The following is an 8,100-nucleotide window of genomic DNA, read 5'->3' as shown; positions in this document are numbered from 1 at the left end:
TATCGAAATGAGTTACGAAAAGGGTTATAAGCAATGATACGAATTTTCGGGTTGTTACAGTATAGTTGCAAGAGTAATGGAAATTCTAGAAACAGGAGCATAAGTATCAAAGAAATCAATGCCTTCCTTTTCCTAAAGCCTTGGATAACCAATCTGGCTTTATACTTATCAATTGTTCCATCCACCTTCATTTTCCTTTTTTAGGATCCATTTACATCCTAATCCCTTGCAACTAGGATGTATGTCAAACAATACCCAAGTATTGTTATGCATGATAGAATCAATATCATCTTGTATTACTTCTTTCCAGAAATAAACATCCCTAGAAGCCATAGATTCACTAAAGGTCTTTGGATCCTCCTTAATATTAAAACAATATTGATGTTGAGACACAGTCTCATCCCTTGTTCTTTCAATTAAATATAGTTGAAAATCATATCCAAAAGATTTAGCTTTTCTAGCTCTAGTACTCTTCCTAAGTTTAGGCATATAACTTGTACAACCAGAAACATCTTCAGGTTGAATTGAATTCTTGTTTAAAGATTGTTAAATCATGTCCCTTGGTCTAGATATAGATGTAAATCTTTCTTCATCAAAGATAGCATCTCTTGACTCTATAACAGTGGTTAGAGACACAAAGTCATTAGATTCTAAAACATAGAATCTATAAGCTTTGGAATGCTCAGCATATCCAATAAAGATACAATATATACCTCTTTCACCTAATGCTTTCATTTTGGGTTCAATGAGCCTTACAATTACTCTACAACCCCAAATTTTGAGATAACTAAAACTTGGTACCTTTTAACACCAAAGTTCATACTCCTTTTGTTTGGAGTTCTATTCAAAATATAACATGCAGTTAACATAGCCTCACCCCCAGAAACCTTCACTCAACCCTGAATAGGACAACATTGAGTTAACCATTTCTTTCAAAGTCCTATTTTTCCTTTCAGCTACACCATTTTATTGTAGTGTATAAGGAGTTGCGGTTTGATGTATTATTCCAATTGATTTAAAATAAATCATATCATAATACTCATCACCTCTATCAGTATGTAAACCTTTTATTAATTCATTTTTATGAAATTTGACCTTTTGTTTATAAATCTTAAATTTATCAAGAACTTCATCTTTTGAATGTAGCAAATAGACATAACAATATGTAGATGCATCATCAATAAAAGTAACAAAATACTTTTTGTTTCCAAGAAAAGGTATTGCATAGAAATCACATAAATCATTATGTATAAGTTCCAACACCTTGATTTCCCTAACAACATCTTTGAAAGGTTGTCTTCTGATTTTAGTTAACATGCATGTTTTTCATTTTTCATTATTTATATCAAAAGCGGGAATTAGACTCATTTTTTACATGTCTTTTAATATTTTGTAATGAATGTGTCCTAGTCTAGCATGTCATAAATCAGATTTATTAAAGTTTTACTAGTACTAAAGAAGCCATGCAAACCAAATTATCATAACTATGATAATTAATATTAATCCTAATCATTCACATTTCATACACATCCAAATCTCATAAAAGAACCATGTATTGACAAGATATACTTGTTACTTTCTAATACTTGTTTGTAACCACAGTTATTTAAAACAATGTTAGACACAAGATTCTTTTTCGAATCCCTGGTACCTATAAAACATTGTTCAAACACAAACACTTTACAAAAGTAAAGTAAAATAAAACATGTCCTAAACCCTTGATTGGTTCAGTTGCAACATTTACCATTTTCACCACAGATCCATCTTCAAGTGGTTGACATTCTTGAACCAACAAAGTTCTTTACAAATATGGCTTGTTGCTCCTAAATCAAGCCACCATGCAACATCATCATCCTGCACATAAAATGCTTCAGAAATCACAAAAATATAATTATGCACACAATTAAAAAAATTCATAAAATTAGAATTATGACCTTGTTGCTTTTTTGGATTCTTGGATCCACTTGGTCCAGCTGATACGTGTACAAACCTCATTACCACGTATGTTACAAACTCAATTCTCTAATACCACTTTTGATACCAAATGAGTCTTGAAAATGCAGCGCAATAAAGAACAAAGGACCATGTTTCTATATGTTTTCTTTATGTTCAGTAGGTAAAACTTCTACCTACTGAACATAAAGAAAACATAGATAAACATGATAACATGAGGATAAATATTTAAACTGGAACTTGGTTTGCTTAATTATAGGAACCACGAACATGAGCATAATGACAAGAACAAAATAACAAAAAGGGATAGATATGAAGATCAAACTAGACCTATAGCTTGAAACTTTGGTGAAAACAAACCAATACCTATTAATTTGAGTTCAGTGAAAGCAAGTTAATACCTATTAACTAGAGTTCGAAATCAAAATTAGGAGACACGTCCCAATAAAGATCAGTTTTGAATTGTACGCAACAAGTCGAAATGAACAGCAGATCAATTTTTCAATGTCTCCAACACAACACATAGCTACAAATGACAAAGTATGGCTTTAGATAGCCTTACAAATTAATGGATAAAAGAAACTTAAAAGACAATAATTGTTATGCTAGTGAAAGACTAAATAAATGCTTTATTAAAAGACTAAATAAATGTTGAAGCATCTTGGGAAATGATGCCTTGGGAAGTAGAAAAGGCGGATGTTCAATTTCACAGGTTTCTCGAAAAGCTCCATGTGTAAAGGTAGCCTCGAATCTAATAGCAAATTGGATCCAAGTTATCCATCGCATTTAAATGTCCCATTGGAACTGAGTAGTCCATCGGAATGTAAGTGGTGTTCGAAATCAGAATCAACAACAAATCACTCTTCCTAAGTTCTTTTACAGTTTCAACATTTTGATAGATATCAAACAGAGAGTTAGAGATACCATTAAGAATATGACCACGATAGATGTAGTCATTATTGTCCCACTTTGATCTTCTTCTTGTTGCCTCCAAAGTAGGGGTGTGTATGGGACGGTTTGGTTCGGTTATTGGTCAAAACCGAACCATAATCATTATGATTGGTAAATGCATTTTGGTAGCCATTGGGTATGGTTAATATTGGTTATGGTTAATGGCTTTTGTCGGTTAACGGTTTTGGTTGATGGTTAATATTGGTTAACCACAATGTTCAAAATAATATAAACTGTGAAAGTATATTATTGGCATAAAAATGAAAAGAGAATACAAAAAAGTTCTCGATGCTAATGTTTGTAACCTGACTTATAGTAATAGAATAAAATGTGTACCTTTGATACTCGAAGTGAGATAACACATAGTCACATTCAAAATCAAAAACATTCAATAAAAATATAAAATATTAAAAAAAAAAACTAACATTAATAATTTCATATATTGATAATTATTATTAACATTAAATTATAGCCAAACATTAAAATAAAGCCAAATATTCATACATGTTTAATGCGATTAAATCAAAAACTGTAAAATAAAAGAGCCAAACATTCATATTATGTGTTATTTGGATGAAAAAATGTCAATCACTCGTATATATTTAATGTAATTAAGTCAAAAACAGTAAATAAAAAAAGCCAAAAAAAATATTTTTAATATATCACAAAGTCAAGAAGAACAAAGAACTTAACTTACCTAGAAGTCTTGATTATAAAGTCAAAAAATCCTTCCAGTAGGACTATAAAGTCAAAAGAATCTTTGATTAGGATTAACGGTGTGAGAAGCCTTCCATTAGGATTATGAGTGTGAAGATTAAACTAATTGTGAATAATGTTTACAAATTGTAGAATGATCCGATTAGGAATTACAACATTAATCAATAATCTAACTCAATGCATGATTGGAAGATTGTGTGTTTGCGTGATCGTCCTTTGATGTTTTGATTGCTCACTCGTCTCCTAATAAGTGAGGATTAATGGATTAGATTTCAAATTTTAATGGGTCTTACTTAAATAAGTTTGACTATATTAGTTTATATATAATCTATAATTTTTATATATTAAAATATAAAGTTAGCGGTTCAGTTAATAATGGTTTGGTTAACCTATAAAACCATAACCGAACCATTAGTTATCGATTAACAAAAATTAAAAACCGAACCAACGGTTTTTAAAAGGGTAAATGGCACAAAAAATACTCTTTTTATACAGAAATTCGATTTTGACACCGTGTTTTTTTTGTGTCAATTTTGACACTGTGTTTTCCAATTTGTTACAATTCTAATCATTTGACCGGTTAACCAGGTTATATGCTGACGTGGCATGATGACGTGTCAGTTTGATGACGTGGCATGCTGACATGATATGTTGACGTGTCAAAATTGATTTTTTTCCCACAAAAAACACTAAGTTTTTACTTTTTTTCGATTTTGACACTAAGTTTAATTTTTTATTTCAATTTTGACACTATATTTTTTTGTTCCAATCGAACATCATTTATCAAATTTTGTTCAATTTTGTCTATTTTCCATTTGAAACCGTATAAATATATTTTTTTATTACATTTTAAACCGTATAAACATATTTTTTTTGTTTAAAAACCACATTTTTATTTAAATGCAAGATGTTTTTTTTCCTTACATTCAAAGCATTAGTTATATCATGAAAATCAAACTAACAATAAGTTTCTAATAAGATGTAAAAATTTGATGGATTTCAAACTTAATATCTGAGTTTTGATCGACTACAAGCCTCCAAACCTCCAAACACATTTTAAAATTGCATATTTAATATAAAATAAAATTTTTATATAAGTAATACATATTTATATATAAAAATATGGATTGAGTGTAAAAAAAATGTATTTATACAAAACTATGGTTTTTAAATGAAAAAAAAAACATATTTATACGGTTTAAATGTATTAAAAAATATTTATACGGTTTCGAATAGAAAGTTGTCAATATTGAACAAAATTGGAAAAAATGATGTTCGATTTGGAACAAAAAAACATAGTGTCAAAGTTGAAAGAAAAAACTAAACTTAGTGTCAAAATCGAAAAAAATGAAAACTTAGTGTTTTTTGTGAGAAAAAAATTCAATTTTGACACGTCAGCATATAATGACAGCATGTCACGTCAACAAAAACTAACACGTCAGCATGTAACCTTGTTAACTGGTCAAGTGGTCAGAATTGTAACAAATTAGAAAACACAGTGTCAAAATTGATACAAAAAATAACACGGTGTCAAAATCAAATTTATGTGTAAAAATAATGTTTTTTGTGCCATTTACCCTTTTTAAAATGGTTCGGTTATATCGGTTAATTTGATTTTGGTTCGGTTTTTCGGTTATTATGCTCACCCCCTACTCCAAAGTTTCATCTTTAGCAAATTCTGACATGGGTATACTCAGAACATACACCACTTTTAGAGTAATAAGAAGAAAGTGCACCTTTTTCTGTCATCTATGAAAATCTTGCCCTTCAAACTTGTTCAGTTTGTCAAGCTTTTTTGTCATGTACTTCACGTAATCGTCACTTGCCATGATCATAAATACTTCGATTTATTAGAATTTTGGGGTAAGAATGGCACTTGGAATTATGAGAATCGTATTATACACTTTCAAATCGAAGTATTTAGATAGTACTCTCAGATCCTCAATTGGATAAGACTCAGAAAATGAGAGAAAACAGAAGTAGAGAATGAGATGCTATAATTCTCGTGTTTACCAAAATTTTGACCAAAATATAGTTAAGTATGTCACTTGTTTGAAAGTAGTCACAAGATAGTTTTTGTCCTAAAACTAAAACTGCCACAAAAAAATAGGCATTTTAATAAGGATAGATACAAGGTCAAAAATCAGGTCCATATTCAATAATTCGGATTTCTGATGTAACCACTAGATAACAGCTTTAACCGACAGGTAAAACACCAAACTGTGAAACCAATGTGAGCTGTTTCGAGGAGTTCCAATCTCCACAGTTCATCGGAGGTACACTTAAATACAATTGGTGAAACAATTCACCAACATTATTGTCACTAGGGGAAAAACTAGACAAATTATCTAAGAATATTTTTTAGCAATAATAAATAACATAAATTAAGAATGAGTCTCTTTCACCTTTTTAGATGTTGAACTTTTGTCCTACTAATTCATGTTTTTTTTGTTGTACACCTTTTATCCTGACGACACGAGTTTTAGTTTAGTCCAACCCATGAAGTGATATGTGAGAGTCATTCCGCTAGGCATGCAGTACAAAGGGGTAATTCTAATTACACGAATCCGGTTCCATTTACATGAAGAATTGATTGACTTGATATATTACAGTTATGCAATTTGACCACTTTTAATATATTAAATTAATTTTTCCTCGTAAAAATCATTTATTCAAAATTGATGATGATGTGATTTTTTTCATTACATTTACATGAAGAATTAATTGACTTGATATATTACATTTATGCAATTTGACCACTTTTAATATATTAAATTAATTTTTCCTCGTAAAAATCATTTATTCAAAATTGATGATGATGTGATTTTTTCATTAATATATATTGTAATTTTTAACAGATTTTGGCAACAATGGTTTTGGTTTGTTGTCGCTTTAAGTCCTATTTGTACAATTACAATTTTACCACGTGCAAAGCATGGGTTCTCTACTAGTTTATATTAAATACCATTATATTTATATTGATTTTGAAAACAATCGTTGTTTTCTAAAACATTAGTTTATATATATATATATATATATATATATATATATATATATATATATATATATATATATATATATATATAGAGAGAGAGAGAGAGAAATGAATATACCATAGAAGGTTTTTTAACTTAAGTATCCGAACTCATTATATTATGTTTTTATATAATATACGCATTCCTTTGCAATGCTTAACAATGGCTTAGGACCCTCGATTTTAAAGTTGGTTATGTTAATTATATATATATATATATATATATATATATATATATATATATATATATATATATATATATATATATATATATATACACACACACACACACACACACACACATACACACACACACACGTATTTCTTGGGTTATAAAGATAAATTGGAATTTGGTCTAATGGTAAAAATGTTGGTTTATCAAACTAAAGATCCCAAGTTTGAATCAGTTTGCTTACCTTTCATTTATTATTATAATCATCCAAAATTTATAAAATTTCACTCCTAATTTGATTTAATTTCAAATTTTTAGAAATTTCACTATTACTTTTATTATTTTTAGTATTCACATGTTAGGATGGGTGTCTTGCATGGTTACGTCTTTATGATCTCTATTATATTGTGTGGTTGTGAGTAAATTTATAGATAATTCTCCCATGCATAACTTTTTTTCATTTTTTTTTTTTTTGGTGTTTCTTTTAGACAAGTCATACCTAAACACATATGAAATTTGTTGTAAATAGTTAATGTGAATGAAAAAAAGCATTTGATTCCCTACCATAAATTTAATTATCCATTGAACTTCCTTATATATGCAAATGGTTAAATGTGTCGCTAGAAATGAGTTAAAAATGCTATAAATTGGTTGGTTGTTAAAATTGTAAATTTAAAATGTATCATCAACAATTAGAAAAGAAAAAAAAAAACTTTATTAAAAATGAATTTAAATTATAGCAATACTAGAAATAAAATACGGAACGTTACCAATTGATAAAGATTTTTATTATTAGGATAGCTTTTTAAAATTTATACTCATTTTGGATTTTTATATTTTAATAAATTAATATTAATGTACATAGTTACTGGATTTTGAACTTAAATTTAAGATATAAAATTTAAGATTATAAGCTTAATTTTTTACTTATATATAAATAATCAAGTTATTGGATTTTGAAGTGAAAATAAAAAAATTTTAAAAAAAAATGCAAGGATGAAACTTAGATACAAGTTACAGGAGTTATATTAAAAAGGACATAAAAAGAATTAAAATCAACAAAACAAATACGATGAGACTCATTGTCCAGATTAAATCAATTTTTTAATCATTGTTTATACACGAATTTGATCGTGCAAAAAGAGAACCCAATACAATGTAGTACAAAGAATAAAATAAAAAGAAATCAGATATCATCATACTTTTTCTTTCTACTAATCTTCCTACTTACTGAATCAAAACAAGTGTCAAAATCAAGAAAAGAAATTAAGAG

Source organism: Lactuca saligna, chromosome 9 (assembly GCF_052625555.1).
Source record: "Lactuca saligna cultivar CGN05327 chromosome 9, ASM5262555v1, whole genome shotgun sequence".
NCBI lineage: Eukaryota > Viridiplantae > Streptophyta > Magnoliopsida > Asterales > Asteraceae > Lactuca > Lactuca saligna.
The sequence above is the reverse complement of the archived record's forward strand: the minus strand, read 5'-3'. Positions refer to the sequence as shown.